A 24729-nucleotide genomic window follows, 5' to 3' on the forward strand; every position below is an offset into this window, starting at 1 on the left:
TTGGCTTCAACATTGATTATTTTCTATCCCGGTGGGGTGTATGAATAATTGACCCATCTGATGTCCTGAGTTTAACTCTCCCTGAAAACATCACTGTACAGTTATCAGTTGCGAGAGGCCTGTGTGCACACAGCCTGTTTGAACATGCTGACTCAAAAAGTGAGGCCCATCTGATATCAATTCAAACAAAGCCTGGCACTCTTATGCTTTTTATCATTTCCCCTTATTTATTCTTTCCTCATTAGTTTCATCAGAGCAAATAACCCCCCACTTTGGGGTTATTAACTTTTATTAAAGTCCTAATATTCACTCTTGTTAGGAATCGAATTAGGGGGTTTGGTCATTACGGGGTGGTCCAGCTCTGTACTGTTTAACCTCAGGAGTGCAGTCTGCTGTCTCATCTCCATGGCAACTCAGAAGGGGAGAGTTTAGCTCTGCACATAATGTATAGGAATCTATAAAACACAATTTACTGGGTTAAAGCTGCCATAAATCTGTATTTACAATAACCCCAACCTCTAATTTACACATTACAAGTGGAACATCAAAAACAGTCCAACAGACCTATCTAAACTCTCTTATTTTAGCATTAGGTAACCATTTCATTTCATAATCTGTAATGATTTTTACAAAGCCTCGATTGTACATAAGTGGCACTACACAATATGATACATATGGTACACCTTATATGATACACCTTATATACTTATACTGTAGCATGTTAACATTTTTTTTTCTGTAAAAATTGCTAGCACTTTTTGAGATATTTATTTTTTTATTAGAACACACAACCACATTATTAATATTTTATTATTAACATGTAACATGTAAAATAAAGTGTTGCCAGAGAATCATATTTAAGAAAGGGCTAAACTGCGCAAAATTCAGCTTGTACATAATCATTTGCAAACACACCACTGCTTGTATAAGTCACATTGTGCATTCAGCAACAGTTTGTTTTAACACGTCTGTTAAAGTTCTACACAACATACAGCTTTTGATGTTGGCTTTGAACTAATGTGTTTGAAAAGACAGCCTGGAGCAGTTTCCACACTGAACAAAACTCAAGTCAACAGGTCTATGAAGGTATAAATAAATAAATAAATAAATAAATAAATCTCTCTTATATATATATATAATATATATAATTGCCCTTTTTCCATTTATAGATAATTTTACCCCCAACCCCAAACCCATATAAAAAGAATTTACAAAACTTAATGAACAGAAATGTGTAGTAAAATTGCAATTTTTGTAACAACATAGCATTAAAAAGATATTTTGAGCCGCTTAGCCCACTCCTAAACCTTTCCATAACCACTCATTAAAAATCTGCTGAGTTATAAAGAAAAACATAACAGACAGACAAGTTGAATTACAATAATTTGTTTATTGCGAAAATGTCAAAAGCGATACCAAAAGTAGTCCAAATGATGATGTGTTGTAGTCACAGTCCACTCTGGCGATATATAATAGTTTTGTATGAGGTACAGAGCAGAATTTAAATTAGTAATTGCTGAGAATCGTATCCCGATGCGATCCTTGAAGGTGTGCACTTGTCATTCAAATGCACGTTACCCAAAACACAACGTCGCAGTGGGTGAAGAAGCAGGTGAGAGCCAATGAGCATTTGATATCACTGCCGTAAAACGTGTCGTAAAGCTTCTTGAGGCGCATTTTTTCAATATATAACGAGTGCTGGAGTTGATGTTTACAGTCGTTGCTGAGAATGGAAACGAAGATCGCTAAATAAAGGCTAGAATTTGGGTCTGTTCCTCATAATTGTATGGATTCTGAAGATTTGGAGAACAGCGCATGAATAAAATGTATTGCTTTTAGGTTGTGTTTTTTGGTGTATTTAGTACTTAGTACTATACTAAGAAAATGTCTTTTGTGTTCAACTGGAAAAATAAATATTTCATGATAAATAATGGTTCAACTATTACAGAAATGCTACTTATATTGTTTAACATGATGTAATCCTTCAAAATGAGTTTGCAGCAAAAGTCACACAGAACAGATTGAAACGTTATCATTTCATATTAAGTAGATGAGTATTCTGCATTTAATAAATGCGACTGAAAACATAAAAGTCATTAAAATGATTTTAATGTTCATAAATAAGGATTTGTACTAGTGCTGTCAAATCGATTAATCACGATTAATCGCATCTAACAAAAGTTTTAGTTTACATAATGTGCGTGTATATACAGTATATTATTACAATTATATATATATATATATATATATATATATTATACTGTATGTCTGTGTTTCTGTGTGTTTCTGTGTGTATATATACATACACACATATATATATATATATGTATAAATATGTGTTTATACAGCATACACATTCACACAGAAATACAGTATTTATAATAGGCTATATAAATATATACACACACACATATTGTAATGTTTCCTGTCCTGTGTTTCCCTTGTCTTGTGTGCACTTTTGTTATTTCCTGTTCTGTGTCATGTTTTGTAGTCCTTTGTAGTTTTTCTTGCTTATTAGTTCTCCCAGGTGTTTCTAATTAGCCACACCCCCTTGTTATCTTGTTTAGCTTGTTTGTCTGTGTATTTAAACCTCTGTGCTTCAGTTGTTGGTTGTCGGTCGTTGTTTGCTGTAGCTGTTGCCATGTTTCTGTCCTGAGTTTTGTGTTCCATTGTTTGCCCTGGTTTTCCTTGTTGTTTTATTAAATTTAGTGCTTGCGTATGGATTCTCTCTCCGCTTCATTCCTGCATCATAACAGAACGACCGACCAAAGATGAATCCAGCAGCATTAAGGGGGAATCTCCAGCCAAGTAGGCGGCCACGCCTGATCCTGATTCCCAGGATGGCCGCCGCCATGATGCCTGAGTGTCTCCAGCCAAGAAGGCAGCCACGCCTGATTCTGGTTCCCAGGATGGCCGCCTCCATGTTTCCTGAGTCTGAGCCTGTTGCTGATCCAGAGACTGTTCACGTCACTTCTACTGATCCAGAGACTGTTCATGTCGCTTCTGCTGATCCAGAGACTGTTCACGTCGCTTCTGCTGATCCAGAGACTGTTCACGTCGCTTCTGCTGATCCAGAGACTGTTCACGTCGCTTCTGCTGATCCAGAGACTGTTCACGTCACTTCTGCTGATCCAGAGACTGTTCACGTCGCTTCTGCTGATCCAGAGACTGTTCACGTCGCTTCTGCTGATCCAGAGACTGTTCACGTCACTTCTGCTGATCCAGAGACTGTTCACGTCACTTCTGCCGATCCAGAGCTTCACGCCATCTCAGAGTCTCCTTCACCGCTGGTCCCGCCCAGTTCAGAGCCCTCTTCGCCGCTGGTCCTGCCCAGCTCAGAGCCCTCTTCGCCGCTGGTCCTGCCCAGCTCAGAGCCCTCTTCGCCGCTGGTCCTGCCCAGCTCAGAGCCCTCTTCGCCGCTGGTCCTGCCCAGCTCAGAGCCCTCTTCGCCGCTGGTCCTGCCCAGCTCAGAGCCCTCTTCGCCGCTGGTCCTGCCCAGCTCAGAGCCCTCTTCGCCGCTGGTCCTGCCCAGCTCAGAGCCCTCTTCGCCGCTGGTCCTGCCCAGCTCAGAGCCCTCTTCGCCGCTGGTCCTGCCCAGCTCAGAGCCCTCTTCGCCGCTGGTCCTGCCCAGCTCAAAGCCCTCTTCATCGCTGGTCCAGGACTCTTTACCGGGGAGCCTCCCCAAGAAAATTTTGGGGGGGGGGGCAATACACCTCTGGACCAGCCCGATCCACCAGGACCTCCAGAGGGGTGGTCTCCTGTTCCGCCCTGGCCGCCCGAAGGGTCGTCTCCGCCCTGGCCGCCCGAAGGGTCGTCTCCGCCCTGGCCGCCCGAAGGGTCACCTCCGCCCTGGCCGCCCAAAGGGTCGTCTCAGCCCTGGCCGCCCGAGGGGTCTTCACCGCCGTGGCCGCCCAAGGGGTCTTCACCGCCATGGCCGCCCGAGGGGTCTTCGGACAAGATGGCCGACTCCACGCCGGTGTCTTCAGACAAGATGGTCTCCTCTGAGCCGGTGTCTGTTCCTGTGCCATGGTCGCCTGAAGGGTCATCTCCTCCCTGGCCGCCTGAAGGGTCGCCTCCGCCCTGGCCGCCTGCACCGCCTGCTCCGCCCTGGCCGCCTGCACCGCCTGCTCCGCCCTGGCCGCCTGCTCCGCCCTGGCCGCCTGCACAGCCTGCTCCACCCTGGCCGCCTGCACAGCCTGCTCCGCCCTGGCCTTCTGCCCTGCCGGAGTCTTCAGGCCCTGTTCCGCTCCACGGTCCTAGCCCCCCGTCCCGCCCCCGGATCAGACCCACCACCCTCCTGGACTTTTTTTTTTTTTTTCTTCTGAGGAGTGTCTGGAATCCACTCCTTAGGTGGGGGGCTATGTAATGTTTCCTGTCCTGTGTTTCCCTTGTCTTGTGTGCACTTTTGTTATTTCCTGTTCTGTGTCATGTTTTGTAGTCCTTTGTAGTTTTTCTTGCTTATTAGTTCTCCCAGGTGTTTCTAATTAGCCACACCCCCTTGTTATCTTGTTTAGCTTGTTTGTCTGTGTATTTAAACCTCTGTGCTTCAGTTGTTGGTTGTCGGTCGTTGTTTGCTGTAGCTGTTGCCATGTTTCTGTCCTGAGTTTTGTGTTCCATTGTTTGCCCTGGTTTTCCTTGTTGTTTTATTAAATTTAGTGCTTGCGTATGGATTCTCTCTCCGCTTCATTCCTGCATCATAACACATATATTATGTAAACAAAATCTTTTATGTTAGATGTGATTAATCACGATTAATCGATTTGACAGCACTAACTCGTACACATTTGTACGTTACACAAGTTGGCCACACAGTTGCTGTACATGTCAGTGTCTTTGGAAACGTAAGTAAATGTACTGTAGGTAGAACCACACTTTACGTAAAAATACATACAAATACTCTTAAGATCATAGCTGTGATTGGTTGGCAGGAATGTTGTTCCAGGAACAACAACGGATGATGATCCAGAACCTTGTTCTGCTTTTGTGAATCAAGTTGTGCATTCAGCTCCAGTTGCTGTTAGGTGTTTGTTTGAGTCAACATTTTACAGATCATTTCATACTGTGCTTGCTGTTGGCTTTGACTCGTGTTGGTGAAGACAGAAGAAATGGTTCACAGCCTGGAGCAGATTCATCGGATAATGAACAGCAACGCTCAGTGAGGTCATACCACCAAAGTGTCTTCTTGACTCAAAACCGCAGCATTACAAAACATGATCCATGCGCTTCCTGCCAGCAGCGTGACTGGTACTATCCACAAGGGACTTTTAAAAGCTATTGAATGGTTTTTCTGTGTCTACACTGAATGCGCAAGTTTAATATATTTGACCAGAGGGAGCAAGGGAAGCCGCCCTGCAGGTCATTCTATAGATGCAGACCTGAAAAAGGAGTAGATCTTTTTGTCTTTATGTCAGTAACTACTTTTAGAATAGGGGAGTTTTCCATCTCCATTCACACTTTTTTCAAACTTGTATCATTAATAATGGATCATTTCCATAAGTAGGTTCTGTTGTACTCAAATGAATGATGCATTTGGTATGAAATTTTGAGTGGGTGCCATATAGAGGAAATTCGGCTGGAAATCTCGGCAAATGCACATCAGGTACCTTGAAATTTCTGCCCGGCATGATGGATTCAGGAACCGTGGTGAGGAATTGGTGTCACGGTGAAGAATGTGACTTAAAATAAGCATCCATAATTCATGCGACGTGTGAAGCATGCCACCCTGCCATAGCTGTTAAATTGATCCAGTTACTGATTAATTTGTTTCATTTCATCAATAACAACCTGCAACTACAGAGTCATCCAGGAGTCACAGAAGTTTCAGGATGTCAGTAAAGTAGAAGCTGTGCATAATTGTCATCTGTGATTCCTCCAAAGGCACACGGCATTATACAAATGTTAAGGCAAAGTCGGTACAAACAAACAGGACAAATTTATCTACCTTTCAAACAAGCACAATGGCAACAATCAAACCTGTCAAATCTCTGCTACTGTCTTGAGAAGGTGATAAGCACCAAACTAATCATTTACTCTGGCCAGCCATTGGTTGAAAATACACTCCACTGATGTTTCCTTCTGCTTGGCTGCTTGCTGCTTAATCTTCCCTGCATTGATTTTACTGAGAGAGATCGACAACCAGCCCTGACGGCTCCGGCAGAGCCATGGCTTGTTGAAAAGAAACTATGTGCTCAGTTGTCCTCTGAAATCTCTAGTAGTCGGGGACAGCTTTCAGAGAGAATAGCTGCTTTCTTACCTTTGCTGCTCAGTTCAAAGAATGCTTCATACTTTTATACTCTTCTAATTTTGCGAGCTGTAAAGCCACAGTTGTAAGAAATAAAATATGTAATAAAAGGTGAAAAACAATTATGAGATAAAATCACAATTATGAGATATGAAAGCACAATTACAAGACAGTGTTTAATAAGTGACTATTTGCCAAAACTGTGACTATATGACGGCAAAATTATAAGTCACAACTGTGAACATTACAAGAAACAGTCAATTATGAGATATAAAGGCACAATTATGACAAAAAATAAGGTAAGTGTGAGATAGAAAAGCACAATTATGAGATACAAAGTCATATTTAGTGAGAGTGAGATAGTGAGATGTACTGAAGTTGCAAAATAAATAGTCAATTGTGAGATTTAAAACTGCAATATGTGAAATAACATCACAATTATGAGACGAATTGTCAATGTGAGATATTATATATAGTCACAATGATGAGATATATAGTAAAGTCATAGTTGTGAGATATACAGTACATGTATACACTCATCTGCCACTTTATTAGGTACACCTTGCTAGTACCGGGTTGGTACCTTCAGAACTGCCTTAATTCTTTGTGGCAAAGACTCAACTGTGAAACTAATGACCGCATCATGCATTCATGATGCAAATCTACCATTCCACCACATCCCAAAGGTGCTCTGTTGGATTGAGATCTGGTGACTGTCAAAGCCATTGAGTTTAGTGAACTCACTGTCATGTTCAAGAAACCCTTTTGGGATGATCCGAGCTTTGTGACATGGCGCGTTATCCTGCTGGAAGTAGCCATCAGAAGATGTGTACACTAAGAAATTATTGTGATTTTAACGGTAAAAGACTGTAAAATGCTACGGCAAAAACCTGTTAATTGGTTAACAGTAAGTTTCCTTGTGAATAACTGTAATAGGTTTTACAGTAAGAAAAAAATCATTGAATAATTTACAGGGGAACAAGTTTAAATTGACATCCCAAGAATTCCCTGTGTTACACTTCACATTTGATGTTTTTTTTTTTTAAATAACTTTCTTATTTTTTTCTTATCAGTTATGTACATTAGGGTTTTATGTTACATCTAACTTTGTTAAATGAATGTTTATGCCATTTTTTTTTTACATTGTGTGTGTCCATGATGGTGTTTAGTATTTGTGTGATTGACACAGTAACAATATATTAGGTTAGTATTTATTTTCTTAGCTTGTGGAAAAGCTGCTTGTGATGAGCTTTAATTCATCATGTGACTCTATTTACCACTGCGTTTGGTGGTTATAAAAGTACAAAACAGATATTAGTACTTGAATAGGTTGGTGTACAGTATTAACATCATATCAGTTAATTAAATATTATATATATATATATTATATATATACTGCAAATTTATGTTAAATCTGTAAAATGTAGAATGGTATTACAGTATTTTTATGGTAAGTTCACATCTGCCGTTTTTTTTTTTACCGTAAATGCCACTGAATTATTTTTTATATCAGCAATTTATGACCACAGTCTTCACTGTGGTCATAAAGGGATGGACATGGTCAGCAACAATACTCAGGTATAGGCTGTTGTGTTTAAATGATGCTTGATTTGCCCAAAGCGTGCCAAGAAAATGTCCCTATACCATTTGACCACTAGCAGCAGCCTGAACCGATGATACAAGGCAGGATGGATCCATGCTTTCATGTTGTTTACTCCAAATTCTGACCCTACCATCTGAATGTAACAGCATTTTCCAATATTCTATTGTCCAGTTTTGGTGAACCCGTCTGAATTGTAGCTCAGTTTTCTGTTTGAATGTCACCCGGTGTGTTTTCTGCTGCCGTAGCCCATCTGCTTCAAGGTTGGACATGTTGTGCGTTCAGAGACCTCGGTTGTAACAAGTGGTTATTTGAGTTACTGTTGCCTTTCTATCAGCTGGAACCAGTCTGGTCATTCTCCTCTGACCTCTGGCATCAACAAGGCATTTTTGTCCACAAAATATTTTTCAAACCAACTCAATCAACCAATTCGTAACTCTTTTTCAGACTATTCTCTGTAAACCCTAGAAATGGTTGTATGTGAAAATCCCAGTAGATCAACATTACTCAGATCAGCCCGTCTGGCACCAACAACTACGCTACATTCAAAATCACTTAAATCACCTATCTTCCCCATTCTGATGTTCAGTTTAAACTTTAGGAGATCGTCTCGACCATGCCTAAATGCATTAAGTTGCTGCCATGTGATTGGCTGAGATATTTGAGTTGCACGAGCAGTACATATAGGTATGAGAAATAAAGTCAAATATAAAACATATAAATACAATTGTGAGAAATAAAGTCACAATGACCAGAAATAGTCAATAGGCTTATACTGTATACTGTACAACAGCATGAGGTTTTTAAAATTGTAATGAATGATATACTGTATAACTAATTTGTTCCATCATAGCGGATTTTGAAGCAAACAAAGGATTTAAATGGAAAAAAAGCATCATATCATGTCAAGTAAATATGGACTCTATTAAAGAGGCTAGATTCTTAGAGCGTGAGGTCTTCAGGCTTTAGTTCTTACAAATGTGACAGCCAATGCATGTTGCCATGGATTTTTCCCCCAGCTCCCTTGTTGCCAGTGGCAACAGATCAGTTCAACAGTCACTGTATTGTTTCGTGGTAAGAGAAAAATCCTGTTTAAAACTGAGGCTAATTCTCACACAATTTAATTGACAGGTTGGCCCTGAGCTGTCAGTTCTAATCCACCATTTCTCTGCTGCACAAAATAATATAAGATAAGAAATGTCCATGACGATAATGTGAAAATAACTTCAGAATATTACATATTGTGTCTAATGCTTCAAGATGTCCAATTTGCCTGCTTTTTCATCAAATTAAATCATGTATTGAACAACAACAGAAATATCAAAAGAGGAGACCCAAGGTCTAGCTAGGACCAAGGAACAGGACCGGAGCACACAACGTTTTAAAGGATTTATTATTGGTGCAAAACGACTAACGTTTCGATGCCCATGCATCTTCTTCAGAGTCAAAATGTCCTAGCTAGACCTTGGGTCTCCTCTTTTGATTTTTGCGTCCTGTTCCGTGAGCACCAACCAGGCTGAAGCGCAAGTGACCCCTTTCTAACAACAGAAATATGTTGTGACAATTATTTTTAATTGTCACAATTGTCATACTTAATGAGATTGACATCTCATTAAGTATGCTATATTCTTCCAGTCAATTTTTGTGGCATTAAAATTAAAGTCACAGTTTAAAAAAAAGCAACATACGCAAGGACATAATCGTCATTGAACTAAATGTGGGGGGTAGCTGTTATTCCTTGCTAAAGGAGAAATAATTGCCCAACAACATCTAACCAAATTGTTCAGGCTTGGATAAGCAATTAGGCTAATCGGCCAGTATAATGACAGAAGAATTGCCACAGTCCGCAACCATTAGCAGATCATTTTCCAAGAATCTAAGCGAGAGTCTTGACATCTCACATCCTCTTACTCGACTCATGCAGTCTGACCTTTTTTTTTCACACCTTTAGCCTACGTTCTCTTGTACATTTCTTCCAGTCTTTCACATCCCTTCCTGCTGCATCAATTGCATTACTAAAGCACTTTCATTCATTTTCTATCACCCCAAAGGCAATTATACTGAAAATACAGGACCCGAAGTTGAGAGTCAATGTTACTTTGAGCCAATATATTTCATGCTGGGTAAGAAGACTTTAATTGGCACACAGTGGCAGGAGAATATGAATGGGAATTTGCTATGAATCCAGTTAAAGATATTTTTCGGTGTCGCATGGAAGATGTAAACTCCAAGGAAAAGATGTCTTCTATTGCTCCATTTTTGATTCCTTTTTATTATGGGGGAGAGAGACAGAAAATGTCTGTTTGAAGAATAATAAAGCTTTCTGCTGAATTTTGATGTCTCATCGTGTATGTGTGCTACACATGGGGATGAGGAGAGATGAATTCATGAAATCAAATGCTCAGGTTGCTTAATTCCTGCTTCAGTGTTTTACTGTTCTGACAATCGGAAATATTAACCACATCAAAGATTTAATCTGAAAATGTGGCTTTGCATAATTATCCCTCTTTTGAATTAAGTAGAAGAGCATTCTAGATGTGCTTACAGATAAAAATGATGACTTTTGGATCTGTCTGAGACACTTTTTCTCAACTCTAAGATGTCTCCGATGCACATAAGAAACCGTAAGTCTGAGATATGTGCTGCAGACTGCATGCTGAATTTTGAATTGAGACACAGGCATGTGAATAAGTCATTTCTGGTCCGTTCAGGGTGTTGAAATGAAAAAAAAATCAACAGATAAAAAGGCAATCTGACTCTCTCTCACTTTTTGAATCAAACATACAAGTATGTAAAAGTATTACTTTGAAATTGTATGAAGATTAATTTAATAGAACTCCTCAAAGTCGTGCCCATCTTGCATATCTATTTATTATCCTGCAGTGGGTGTCGTTGCATAACTCATTAAAATGGAGTTGGATTTTATAAAACTGTTTAACTTAAGAAAGGATATGATTATTAAAAGAAAATAAAAATAATAATAATAATAATAAAATAAACTTGCCTTGCCTTGCCTTATAATGATGACAATTTGTTTCTCAACCTAATGTGTATGTTCTTTTTTGGTTTAGTTTTCACTGTTTCCTGTTCTGGTTTGCCTGAGTTCATTGTTCACTTTGCTTATTAGTTTCCATGGTTCTACTTTAGTTAACACCCGTTTCTGTTCTTGGCAATTATCCAGTGTGTGTATTTAAAAACTGAGTTATGTCTGTTCATGGCTCTGAGCCTGTATCGTCAGTATTCAACGTGGTTGTGTTCGATAATTCTCCTGTTTTCTTCTGTTATTTCTAAAGAGTGTAAAGACGTACACATCATTACAGCCACAGCAATTTGTGACAATTTCTATAATGAATCAAATAATAAAAAACGTATTTATTAAAGTTACACAATATACTGTATATAGATAAAAAAGTTAGAATTTGTATCTACAACTACTGATAAAGTTAAATAAATATAAGTTGCCTGTAATAAAAGCTGTTGTTAGGGCCTCTGTGTTGAGATCACATGACCAGCTGAACACTTAGGCTGCATCTGAAATCGCCCACTTCCCTATGTAGTAGGCGAATAACAGTATGTGACAAAAGAAGTATGTCCAAATTCACAGTACTCATAAAATAGTAGGCAAAAAGTACCCGGATGGCCTATTTCTTAAGAACATGTTCAGTGAAATCAGGCCATGTTCATTTACATTAAACAAACAGTGGAACGCGGTGCAGCGTCAAAGGCATTTGCCACGACCACTCAGCCAGAGACTGTTCTAAGATGCTTTATTGAGTAGTTTTATGAGCAATGAGTGTGTTGCAAGCGCAGGCTCGGATGAAAGATGAATCGTAGCTCCGCACGACTGCATCGCTTGTGAAATGAGGGCTCGGTAATGAGGATTAACTTGAGCAGTCAAGCCTGATCCCACCTGGCACCCCTCATTCTCTGACACAGTGCTCTAAACTCTCTGGTGATTTTCACTCACATGCTCGCTATCATCAGCACCTTCCCTGCGTCTCCATCTCCACAATTACACAGCCACAGGGCCGTCTGTGTCAACTTTTGACATTTCCAAGTTTGTTGACTCATTCCAAAAAACTTAACTTATTATTGTCTTTAAAATAGCCCAATTTAATTAGTTTAGATATGGAGAAAACGGTTGTGTTATAAGTGCTAAAGCCGATCGTGATGGGCCTAAATGTTATTTTAATTAGCAAACATTCGCATACCCATAAAATTGTTTTGCATGTGACAACATTTTGACCTTGATTGTGTGGCCTTCGATTATATTTCACTGTGGAACATTTAATGAATGCAGGAAGATTTGTTTCAAAAGACGGGCTGAGTGCAACGAGTAATGAAATGGCTCGTGCTTTTTGCCTTTTGTATGACAAATAATTCCGCACCCCTACATGACCTCCTCCTTTCCAGTGAGTTTTTCCTAACATATTTACTGTAATTAACATGCCAATGTTTCACTCAGCATCCGAGTAAAAGGGTTGTTCCATTCCGCGGTAAACTCTGAGCATGAAAGTCAACCTCAATTACTGCTCAAAAATGCCATTTAGCCTTTTAGTTCGACTCTCGACGCTCTGTTTTGTTAAGCAAACAAAAACAACGCAATGTCCCCATTTTCCAGATGAGACAGATAACATAAGGATGGCAGTTATAAATGTGCCATTTAGTTTTATTATCAAAATATGAATTTTCAATTACATATTTTGAGTGGTGCAATGTATTCTCAGAGTTCTCAGAGTAAGGTAATTATGAAAAAGGGGGTGCAATGTTCTGGGGCATGAAACTAATAAAAACCTAATTTAGTAATTCATTACATAGTATACCGTCTGCTATTCTCGTAAATGTGCTGTGCAGTCACAGATTTAAAGTGCGCCTTACAACTTTATTGCAATCAAAAGGAAAAAACAATTACTTTTTTATGCTGTGATAAATGTTTCTTTCAAAATGCAAGACATACAAATGAGAAATCATATTTCAGGGTCATTTAAACCTTCATGCTGCTTTACTCTGCTCATGCAGCTGGGCCGCAGAGATTTGTGGGAGATTCTGCCGTGACGGTCATTTAAGAAGCGAGGGTGCTGATTCCAGTAGGAGTCAATGTCCTAAATAGATAAAGACGTGGATTGCCATGGACTGTTATTTCCAGTTGTTTTTGGAGGCGTCTGGGATTATCTGGTTTACTACATGAATGCCACTTAAAATGTGATCTAACCTTCATAAAAGTCTGTTATATAGATAGATATTATAATACTTCATTTAAACTTTGCCATAGAATTCATGCAACCCTGTTCAAATTATGCAGCTTATTAAAGGAGCATTTCACCCATGGGAACATTAATCTTTATTGAAAGTGGGTCATATATGTAGTCGAAATGTAGCCTGAGTACGCCAGACTTCCTACTTCCGCTCAATTTCATTTCGCTTCTGTAGTCAGTCTGAGATAGCAGCCTATCTTTCAGTTTTCCAGCGGCCTTCGGACGGCCGGGCCAATCAACGAACAGAGGGCGGGCTGAGAGCCGTGACGTAGACGCTGATTGTACCGTGGATGCGTATTTACTTCACATAATCTGCAAAAGTCGTTCACAGCCAGGTTTACTCCGGTATTTCGCTCGATGGTTTTGTTTTCGCATCATACATGTGTTTACAGTGGAAGTTAGATATACCAAGTAACTAAGCATGCGCATAACACACGCCATAACCAAACGTCATGTGATTGGCTTACGGGTAACCAATGATTTTAAACTTCAGACAAGCGCCCCCCGCGAGAGAGAAAACACTTCTCTATTATGCCATTCCAGACTCTGTCTACAAAGCAAAGCGAAGTAGCAGAGTTATTACCAGGCTAGTCGAAATGTAACATAAATTTCGAATTGGGTGCCTTCTTGACTGAGGAAAGGCAGAAAGTAACTTTAGGGCGCATTTGTGTGGAAGACAACAACCCCCACAATGCACCACATTGCACAGCTCCGCAAGCCACTCCCACTAATCCAGAAACTAGGATGGTTCACAACACAAACGTCCATGTCCTCGTCTGATTCAGAGATTTCGTCCAGGAGAAATTGGCATTGTTGAAATTATTTGCAGCAGACGGACTCTATCTCTGTGTCCGTAGGCGGACAGTGAGAGCACAGGCGCCACCAGTCCGCCCCAGCTCGAGCCAGTCCGGGCTCCTTGTCCGCAAAAGGGCAGGTCTTCCACAGCAGCCGCCTCCTGTTCCTCCATCAGCCTTAGCTGCTCTTCGCTATATTGCGGTTCGTAAAGGTAGCCAAAGGTAGCATCAGACTTTCGAAATCCTCTTCTTCCATATCATATTGAGTACCTTCCGCCATTTTCGTAACTTCACATCTGGCTCCACAGCGCCTGTTAGCTTAGCTTTCAAACAAGATGGCGGATAATGTTCTTAGTTTCTGCCAGTGAAGTCCCACCCACTGATCTGTAGTAGGTCTGTAGCGTGAGTGGGTCCGACCCCCTTGAAAAATGAGGAACGAGTGTATGTAGTCGACCCCTCTACAAAGATATGGGACTTCCTGCTTAGAATGACGCAAAATGACGATTTTTACATCATTATAAGCAGGAACTGCAACACTGAAATCCGTATTTCTCCCATCTCAGGGGAAAATGAGGGAATAATGCACAACCATTCAAATATATGACTGGGTGTCTAACAATACAAAGCTTAATGCAAATGGGTGAAGTGTTGCTTTAAGGATAAGTAAGCTAAGTGATCAAAAAAAATTGTTTTTGTCTGGTGGACAAAACAAGCGACCATATACATAGAAACCAAAATATCACTTGAAGGTGAGCTCTTAAGCAAACAACCACCAAGCAAAGTACGCTGTTAAAAACGTACAATCAACTTGGATGTTTAAGTCATTTCAATTTAAATGACATTAAACTGGCCTAAAACATGAGATGAATCTTGTATAACTTATAAAAAAAGTTTTTTTATTTCATAACTTATTGATCACATCATTTTTACAGTGTGCTACAAATCACTCAGACAGTCAGTCAGACTACCTTAGCAACCTTATAGCAACAGCAGAGTTTGGCAAGACAAATTTTGATTAGGAAAGTCTTGTCAGAAATAGGGATGGCTTGATACCATTTTTCATGTCTGATACTGATACTGCTATATAAATATTGCCTAGCAGGTAATAAATACCAAGTAATATTAGAATATTATAGGTACCCCTTAATTATAAAATACTTACAGTAGAAATAATTTGTAATTTTCCAGGTTGCTGCATATATACACTTACTAAAGCTAATCTAAATTCCAGCCACAGCCTTAGATGAAATAAACTACAAATAAAAGAAGACATTAATTCTCTTAAAGGGATACTTCACCTCTGGGAAGATGAATGTGTATTTAAAATAGGTCATTTAAGTAGAAGAAATGTGGAGAAATTTTTGAATTTGGAGCTTTCTAGACTGAGAAAAGCCAGAAAATGTATTTTTGGCTTATGTGGATGAAAGACAACAACTCCCAGAATGCACTTGCTTCGCTGCCTTAGGAGGCCACGCCTACCAGTTAGAGAGCACAGTTGAAAACAACAAGGCTAGCCTAAGTAAGTGATGAGTTTGCCAGGGATTTAGAGACCCAAAATGTCCGGGATTCGGCTTTTGCGTTCTACAGTCGCCATTCATCATGTTTACTGTGGCGAGCAGGACGAGGCTGACGGCCGCGGGAGAACGGCGCGAGGCCGGTGGCTTCATTACTGAGACGCGCCGTGTGTCGTATCTTTCACGGAGGAGCGGAAATTTTCTTAGCAAGGGTAAAGCGCACATCAACCGATCACTTGTTTAGCGTTCATGTAAACACTACAGTCAGATTCACCGATCGGAATTAATTAAGTTAGATTGAAACGAGAGGTGTGCATGTAAACAATGAATGGCGACCGCAGAACGCAAAAGCCGAATCCCGGACATTTTTAACAGTCTCGCCCGCCGGACAAGTCCGGGAAAAGGAAGATGGTAACCCCTACTTACTCAGCTTTCTCCTATTATTCGGCTTTCTCCACAGAACAAGAGCATGCTAGCTTAGCTTCCAAAGAAAGACGGCTGATACTGTGTACATTCTGTGAGTGAGATCCCACCCTGTATGGGCGGGCTGAAAACATGCGGAACAACGCCTTCTACTGGCTGTAGTCTTTAGCCTCTGGACAGAAAATCCTCCGATGACGCAAAATGACGATTTTTGCGTCATCGGAGGATTTTTTCCAGACAAAAAATACATAAATCTCTCCTCTCAGGGGGATATGAGGGGGGAAAGCATGGTAATTCGAAAATACTACAGGTTTTCTACTAATACAAAGCTTAATGCTAAATCCTGAAGTAACCCTTTAAGATTTCAGCAGAGGATGATTAAACAACTGCAAAAACATTGATTAAAAAAAGCATCTCCAGCTTCACTTATTACTAACCAGTTTTAATTTATTTCAGTCATGTCTACAGAAGTTGTGAGAATTGACAGAGGTTTAGATGTTGATGTTTGGTTGAAAGTGTTTCGTATGAAATGACCATTATGGTGATCAGTGTTGGGTTTAGTCTTGACCCTTGACTTTTCTCTTTCAGCAACTACAAGTGTTTTCAGAAAACGATTCCGCATTTACATGTATAGAGACTGATGAAAAGGCAGATCAACATGTCTGTTTTAATGGCAGTCAAACAGCTGCAATAAAGTGGTTTAAACAACTGCTTTTTCTGTACTTTCATGACTGACTTTATGGAGTTGAAGCATTAATGAAAAAACTAATGAACAAATTCAGCTGTTGACAACCTCTTTTGTAACAGTTGAGACGCACTTAGACATCAACACTCACCATTCAAAAAAGATTCAAATAAAAATAGTAAAAGAATTCAGCTGCATTATTTATTCATACCACAATGCATGCTGGGAGCCATGAAGGAGTTTTGTATGCTGGAGCATTTCACCATTGTTGCGTTTCATATGCTGATTATTGATGTCTGTGAGTGTCTAAGAACTGTAGTTATTAACTTCCTGCTCACAACATTTTCATTTTTCAGAAAATCTGATTTTCACAATAATACCACATGGCCTTGAAGCACAATATTTCAAAGAAATAAAAACAAAACACACTTCTGATCAATGATTAGAACAGATGTGAACAGTGAATCAAACTACTTCCTGATGATGTCACCATTAATTAACAGTCATCTGATGTTATTCTGTCTCGGATCCAAACGTAAGCCATTGTTTAAGCAAAGTGGCCCTTAATATTTGCTGCTGTACAATATAGTGTACATGAATTACCCGTCGCAGATCTATACAGGGGGAGCTGGGGAAGGTGGAGGGTTTCTTAAGTAGTTGATTGCCGAGTTCATGCGCATAGGTTTAGTTACCTATGATCACGCGCGTGAACTCGGCAATCGACTACTTTGGACTTCAACCGAAAACAAGATGTAAACACAGGTATTTGCGCTGGCTTAAATAACATCATTTTTATACATATCTTTCACATCTACTGCAGTCAGATTCACTCGTGTTCACTCAGAAGGAATCACTCACATTTTCTGTGCACTTGTAATTACACATCAAGGATGTTAAGAGGCTAAAAGCAGGTTTAGTACTTGCCCCATTGAAGTCAACAGGGTGCAAATTTTAAAAATAGAATAACTCGCTGTAGGCAACACCGATTTTTGTCGTTGTTCTCTGTATTGACAGCACTCCAAATGTACAAAAAAAATGAGCTCAATGTTAAAATTGACCGGAGTTCTCCTTCAAAGCACATACTGCAAAGTTTAGGACGCCATTTAGAGTTTCATGACAGAACTTTGTATTTCCAAGAATGTTGTTTTATGAACGTTTTCTCCCAAAATTATTAAGACATTTAAAAAACTTCTAAAAACAATGTATAAATATTTTTTTCTCTGTTAACCTTTTGAGGACATTATTAAAGACCAGATAACGTTAACCTAACATTCTAACATTGAACATAATATGAAGAATGTTCATAACTTTGAGAGTGCCTTGCTAGAACATTAGCCAAAGTTATGAGAGTGTTCCTTATTAGCTGGGTGCCTATAGGTAATTGCGTATTTCAATACAGAGCAGCATGAAAGCATTAATGCAGAATGATGTGCTTTAAAGCAAAAGTCTCAGGCGAACCTCGCTCCATAATAAAAACATTTTAGAGCACAAAGAGAAGAGATATTGTGTGTGTGCAACACCTAGTGTATTGCGTCTATTCAATGGTTTAAGATTTAAAATTCTCGTTACTGTTTGTGTAAATGGTGTGTTTTATTCAGTCCGCTTCTCCAGTCCTCCAATCCTACAGACATCTGGTAGTGAATACCAAACCATTCAGAATCACCAATAAACTGCAGCAAAATACAGAAAGCACAGACATTTATCATTAGATTATGCATTAGAATGGGAACATTGGAACATCTTGGAGAGAGTTTTACCATGCTGACTGTCGTAAACGATCGTGACACACTGTTTGAATGCTGAATGGAGAAAGACGTGATGCTGCAGCAGAGGGAAGAGTTTCTATGAATTTAAATTTAAAAACCTTTATAAACCTAACATACTCTCCGTTCCTCAAATAAAGCTATTGAATGTCTTTACAAGAACTGGAACATAGTACAAAAGAATTGGTGCTTTTATAATTTATTTATTTATTGTAGTCATTTTTGGAGTTTGACAGTAACAACTAGGGGTACAACGGTTTTCAGTAAAAAATCTAACCTCTCAAAAATGAGCTCAAAATGAAATACGAATAATTAATCAGAACTACAGTAGTTATAATTAGAAATATTTAGATCAGCTGCAAGAAGTAACTTGATGTAGCAGAATTAAGACCACAACCAACCAACCAGTTTGTCCAGAGAACACTCAGTGTTAATTGCTTATTAATGAAATATTAATTAGTATTATTAAATAGGTATGGGAAATAACTTTGGAAATAATGTTTCTTAGTTCTAACACACCCTTCTTTAAAAAGCGGTAGAGGATACTTAATGAGACTAAGTTTGATACTTGCATGTCGCGTCCATTTGAATAATACTGTCCTGATGCAATTTATTGAGGCTACAGTTGATCTCTGCTGAGGTTTTCTTGATGAGAGAGAACCAGTTTGAGTCACAGGACCTTTGATGAATGAAAAGACAAGACTGCAGCCTGGCACAAACTTAGGGGTCCTTAGAAGACTTCGAGCTCATCTTCAATTTCTCTGAATCAGCAATGGGGAAGAAGGGGAAGGGGCTTGATCTTGTGATCTGTGATCTTTTAAAGCATGAAGATGTCACACCCTCGGGAGGCCAGTGAGCAAATAAGGAGTTGTTCCTTTAGAGGGAAACTTTATGATCCTTTGTCTTCTAGCAGGGTGTTTTGCATATGAAATTGGATTGGGTGTTTAGAGAAGAGACTTTTATAATACTAATATGTAACCGAGTTAGCAAGATGTGATGTAAATGAACATAAAGGAAATTAAATTAGCAGTTCATACCCAACATGCTTTGATCTTGGTTAACTACAGTGTGCCATTCTGAATTATTCCTTTTGAATGTTTGAATTCATACATATGCAAAACAATGTAAAAGAACATATGATTACATAAGATTGATCCCATTGACTTCCATAGTATTTTTACACTTACAATGGAAGTCAATGGGTCCCATCAACTGTTTGGTTACCATATTCTTCAAAAATATCTTCTTTTGTGTCCAGCAGAAGCAAGAAATTCATGCGGGTTTGGAACAACTTCAGGGTGAGTGAATGAAGACCGAATTTTTATTTTTGGGCGAAATATCCTTTAACATGTTTGCTGTTACTTTTTACCATTTTTAGTTGTTAAATGATCAAATAAGTGTGAAACACACTGGGTTTTGCTATCTTTGTGGGGACTCTCTATAGACATAATTATTTTTATACTGTACAATTCTATCCCCTACACCAAACCTACCCATCACAGAAAACTATCTGCATTTTTACATTTAAAAAAAAACATCATTTAGTATATCCTTGTGGGGACATTTGGTACAAACCTGTACCCACACACACACACACACACACACACACACACTATATATATATATATATATATATATATATATATATATATATATATATATATATATATATATATATATATATATATATATATATATTTTTTTTTTTTTTTTTTCATCAAGGTCACTGTCAAAAGAAAAAGAATGTGAACCCTTTACGTATTAACAAGTGAAACCTCCATTACTGACATGCATCTGAAAAAAAATCCAAAGGGTTTCTCAAACATTTTCTCTGAACTGTAAACAACAAGTGTTCTGATTTACAATATGAATCAATAAAAAAAAAAAAAAATCTCTCTGCAAATGGTGTTTGAGCTGATTGCATTGGCGTGCAGCATTTGTGGTGAGATGTTATCAGTGCATCAGAGAATTCAGTTACTCATCTGTCTCAGCTGGTATGCAAAGATTAATCCACAGCCGTGTCTCCTGACAGGGGTCTGCTCCCTCAGAATCTCTACCATCAATCAGTCAATATCTCTCATCAGCAGATGTACACACACACACACACACACACACACACACACACACACACAATTAAGAATCACATTGCAGCTGACTGAGGATCAAATCTCTCCTAAAGGCATAGAGCAAAAACAAGAACACATACACACAGGAACATAATCACACTCAGCATATGCATATTGTAAAGATAACATCTATCTACCAGGGATGTGATTTTTCCGGATTAATCCGGAATTCTGGATTTTCCGACCTGAAAATGTGACCTACGTGAATCATGCAGATCTGTTAAAAAAAAAAAAAAAAAATGGGGGGCGGGGGGTAATCTCACAGCCGTCACCATGGTAACCCGGGACGGAACCATCGCCGCGAATCGCGGCCACACCGGGCGGCACGTCAACATGGTTACAGATGGCAGAGAGATGCAATCTTTCCCCGCCCTGCGAGTGCTTGAAGTGCGTCAGAAACAGAGCGCGCGCGCGCGATCAGTTGTTGGCAGTGCCGCTGCTAGCCATTTTGGTGCCCTAAGCATAATTCCTTTATGATGCCCCCCACCCCGACCCCGAGAAAAAAAACGTTTGTTTTTGCCAGTTTAACTTTTTATTACCAAACATATAACTCAATACCAATAACACAGCAATGGCAGCACCACAGTATAAAACTTACGAACACTAAAAAGAGAAAGTAAAATATTCACAGCTTTGCTGACTTTGTAAACATATGTAGAATAGCCAACACACACTACACATTTTAAAGTGCAAACTTTTCTTCAGTAAACAGAATAGCAAAATAAAAAAAAACTATCAAAATAATCCAGACATGTTTTTCCCAAATTCAATGTCACTTTGAATAAATTACATTTATTAGACAAAATATTCAAACAAAGAATCTCATACGAGAAAAAAATTATAAACATTTAAAACTGAAAGCATGGCAGCCAAGGAGTTCTCCCCCTTTATTCCTTATTTATCAACTATTTGATAAATATAATATAAAAGCATAATAGAATGAGGTGCAATAATGCACACAATTAAACAGTATTGTTTGCTTTACATCATTCATATTGACATTTTATATTTTTTTTTATATTTAACAGGAATTGTTAGCCTACCATGTGCACTGCACTGACTGCTAACGTTAACTGTTACTGAGAAAGTATTAACCACCGTCACGTCAAAATAAACCATAAACTACTGCTCAATATCTAAAGAAGGATAGTAAAGAAAGTAACAGCTAGCTGGCGTCAGTTATTTGTAAAACGGGTAGTGTTTAACAGTAAATCTCAATTTAGCTTGCACCGAAGTTATAAGTTATAATAACATAGTTTGCTAACATTAACGTCAGCAAGTTCGAGGCGCGTTAGCAGCAGCACATGCAGCACATTTCCCTTATTTAAGAATGATTAAACATGGACTTACCTGCAAGTGATGCACGGGCATCATCTCGCAGTTTCTTCTTCTTTCTTTTCTCATCCTAACTTCTGCTGTCTTTTAGGGGCCATTTCCAAAAAAGTTGCCTACTGTACTGTCTGTCTGTCTGTCAAACTTAGTTCGCGTTCGTCCTTCGCAAAGGCGCCCGCGCGAACAAACGGCACGGACCATCCAAAGCGGGGGGCGGTAGCCTACTTTCTAGACTAGAGCAATTAAATGATCTTGTTCCCCCTTTTTTGTTACATATACATGGCTAAAATGTGCCTAATAATATTTCTATAGGCTAATGAAATAATATCGGCATTATATATATTTTTTAATTAAGCTATTTTTGGTGCCCCCTCAGCACTTGGTGCCCTACGCACAGCGCGTGATGCGCGTGGTGGGAGCGGCGGCGCTGGTTGTTGGTAATTTGTTGTGTAGCGTGCGCGACGCCGCATCCAATGTAGACAGCATTGCTTTTTTTTTTTTTAGGGCGCTTAACACACAGGCTCGTAGAAACGGGCATGGCAGCTCGCGACAGGTCTAGACGCGGTGAAAGTTTCCTGATTGTGACGGATGGCCGAATTTACATGACACATTATAAATGAGCATTATAGTCTGCAATAGATACAGTGCCAAAAAGAAGAGGATAAAAGGGGATAAAGACAATGAATGGACAGTTTATCTAATTGCATAGGAGTAATATACTATAATTTCATGGCAGTTATTTTTACCTTAAACTTTATGCTAGCAGTTGTTCTGAGTTCTCCAGACTGTGTGATTTTGTTACAATCATGTCAGTTTTAAGACACATTTTTTATTATCACTTTTTTATTAATGTTTTACTCTACAGTTGTGCAGTTTTGGGGGGAATACAGTAGCCTACAGGCCAAACGTTTGGAAACATTACTATTTTTAATGCTTTTGAAAGAAGTTTCTTCTGCTCATCAAGCCTGCATTTATTTGATCAAAAATACAGATTTTTATTTTTTATATATATTGTGATATATTATTACAATTTAAAATAATTGGTTTTCAATTTATTTTACTTTAAATTATAATTTATTTCTGTGAAGCAAAGCTGAATTTTCAGCATCATTACTCCAGTCTTCAGTGTCACATGTGACATCCAGTCTATCACATGATCCTTTAGAAATCATTCTAATATTCTGATTTATTATGAGTGTTGGAAACAGTTCTGCTGCCTAATATATTTGATGAATAAAAGGTTAAAAAGAACTGCATTTATTAATTTATCCAAATATTTTCTAATATAAATCTTCTTTACTATCACTTTTTATCAATTTTACACATCCTTGCTGAATAAAAGTATTGATTTATTTCAAAAAAGAAAGAAAAAAAATTACTGACCCCAAATTACTGACCAGTTGTGTATATTGTTGTTACAAAAGATTTTTTTTTTTTTAAATCTTCTTTTTTATTTTAATTTTATAACTTTTTATTCATCAAAGTATCCTAAAAGTATCACAGGTTATTAAAAAATATTAAGCAGCAGAACTGTTTCCAACTTTGATAATGAATCATCATATTAGAATGATTTCTAAAGGACTGGAGTAATGATCCTGAAAATTCAGCTTTGCATCACAGAAAAAAATGATAATTTAAAGTATAGTCTAAAAAATGGAAATCCAATTATTTTAAATTATTTTAAATTGTTGATGGCGCACTGTTGATGGCGTGGATTAGACACTTGGCTTTGATTTCCACTGCGACACATCCACCAAATAAGTTGTCATTTGTCATACTGTACAAAAAAAGTTGGATGTTGCACAACTAGCTGTAAAATAAATTAAAATATATATTTTTGTTCAAATAATTTGTTATGGGTCCTGCTTTACTATCCATATAGATCCGCCACCAGTTTGATCGGCGGGGCGGGGGGATGGGGGGTCTTTGTATATTTTCCTGCTTTTTTGTCCTTAGCCAATCACATGCCTGATCTACCTACATACCTACCTACCCGCACCCACCCAAATAGCCTATGAAGCGCTTAGCAATGCCTTAGCAATCACCCAGAGCACACCTCAACCTCCTAAAACTGCAATGCAATGCCATACATTATGTCAAAAATTGCTTCTTTCTTTGGCAAATAATGTAGCAAAAATCATAGACATACTTTATCACACAAACGCACGTGCACGCGCACAGACACACACACACACACACACACACACACACACATACACACACACACACACACACACACATGCACGCACGCACGTACGCGTATATAGACATTGATTATCATACAGTACAAACTATATATTCTATCCCCTTAGCCTAGCCCTACCCATTACAGAAAACCTTCTGCATTTTTAAATTTGCAAAAAGATTTCTAAGCTGTTGTCCTCATGGGGACCAAAAAAATATCCATTGTGGGACCCACAACGTAAGGGATACCACACACACACACACACACACACACACACACACACACACACACACACACACACACACACACACACACACACACACACACACACACACACACACACACACACACACACACAGCTGGTGGTCTCTTAGAGGAAGTGTGGGCTTATCACCTCATTTTCTGTTAGTACAGAGAACAGAAGTTTGTTATGTCTTGTTTCTCATTTTCACTACAGATGTAACCACACACTTTGGCATCTGTTTGAATGTCTTTTCTCAGGGAAACAACATAGCAACAAACACACACCAATGTAAACTGCTCATACTGATTTTGCATGTAGTTTGCTCTTTTGCTGCCTCTCGGGCACTGTTTTTTTATTTTTATTTTTTTCTCTAAGAAGAAATTGTTTCTAAAAGGCACAGGATCTGTCAGGCATTGATTACTGCAGACTTAATAATGTTAATGAGTAGTTTAATAATATTAAACTACACAACTGAAGAGCTTGCATTGAAAACATATTTAGTACAAACTTACAGTTTTTTTCGATTGCTAAACGACAGTGGGCACAACTGGAGTCACATGTGCAAAA

Source organism: Scardinius erythrophthalmus (assembly GCF_964197995.2).
Source record: "Scardinius erythrophthalmus genome assembly, chromosome: 23".
Lineage (NCBI taxonomy): Eukaryota > Metazoa > Chordata > Actinopteri > Cypriniformes > Leuciscidae > Scardinius > Scardinius erythrophthalmus.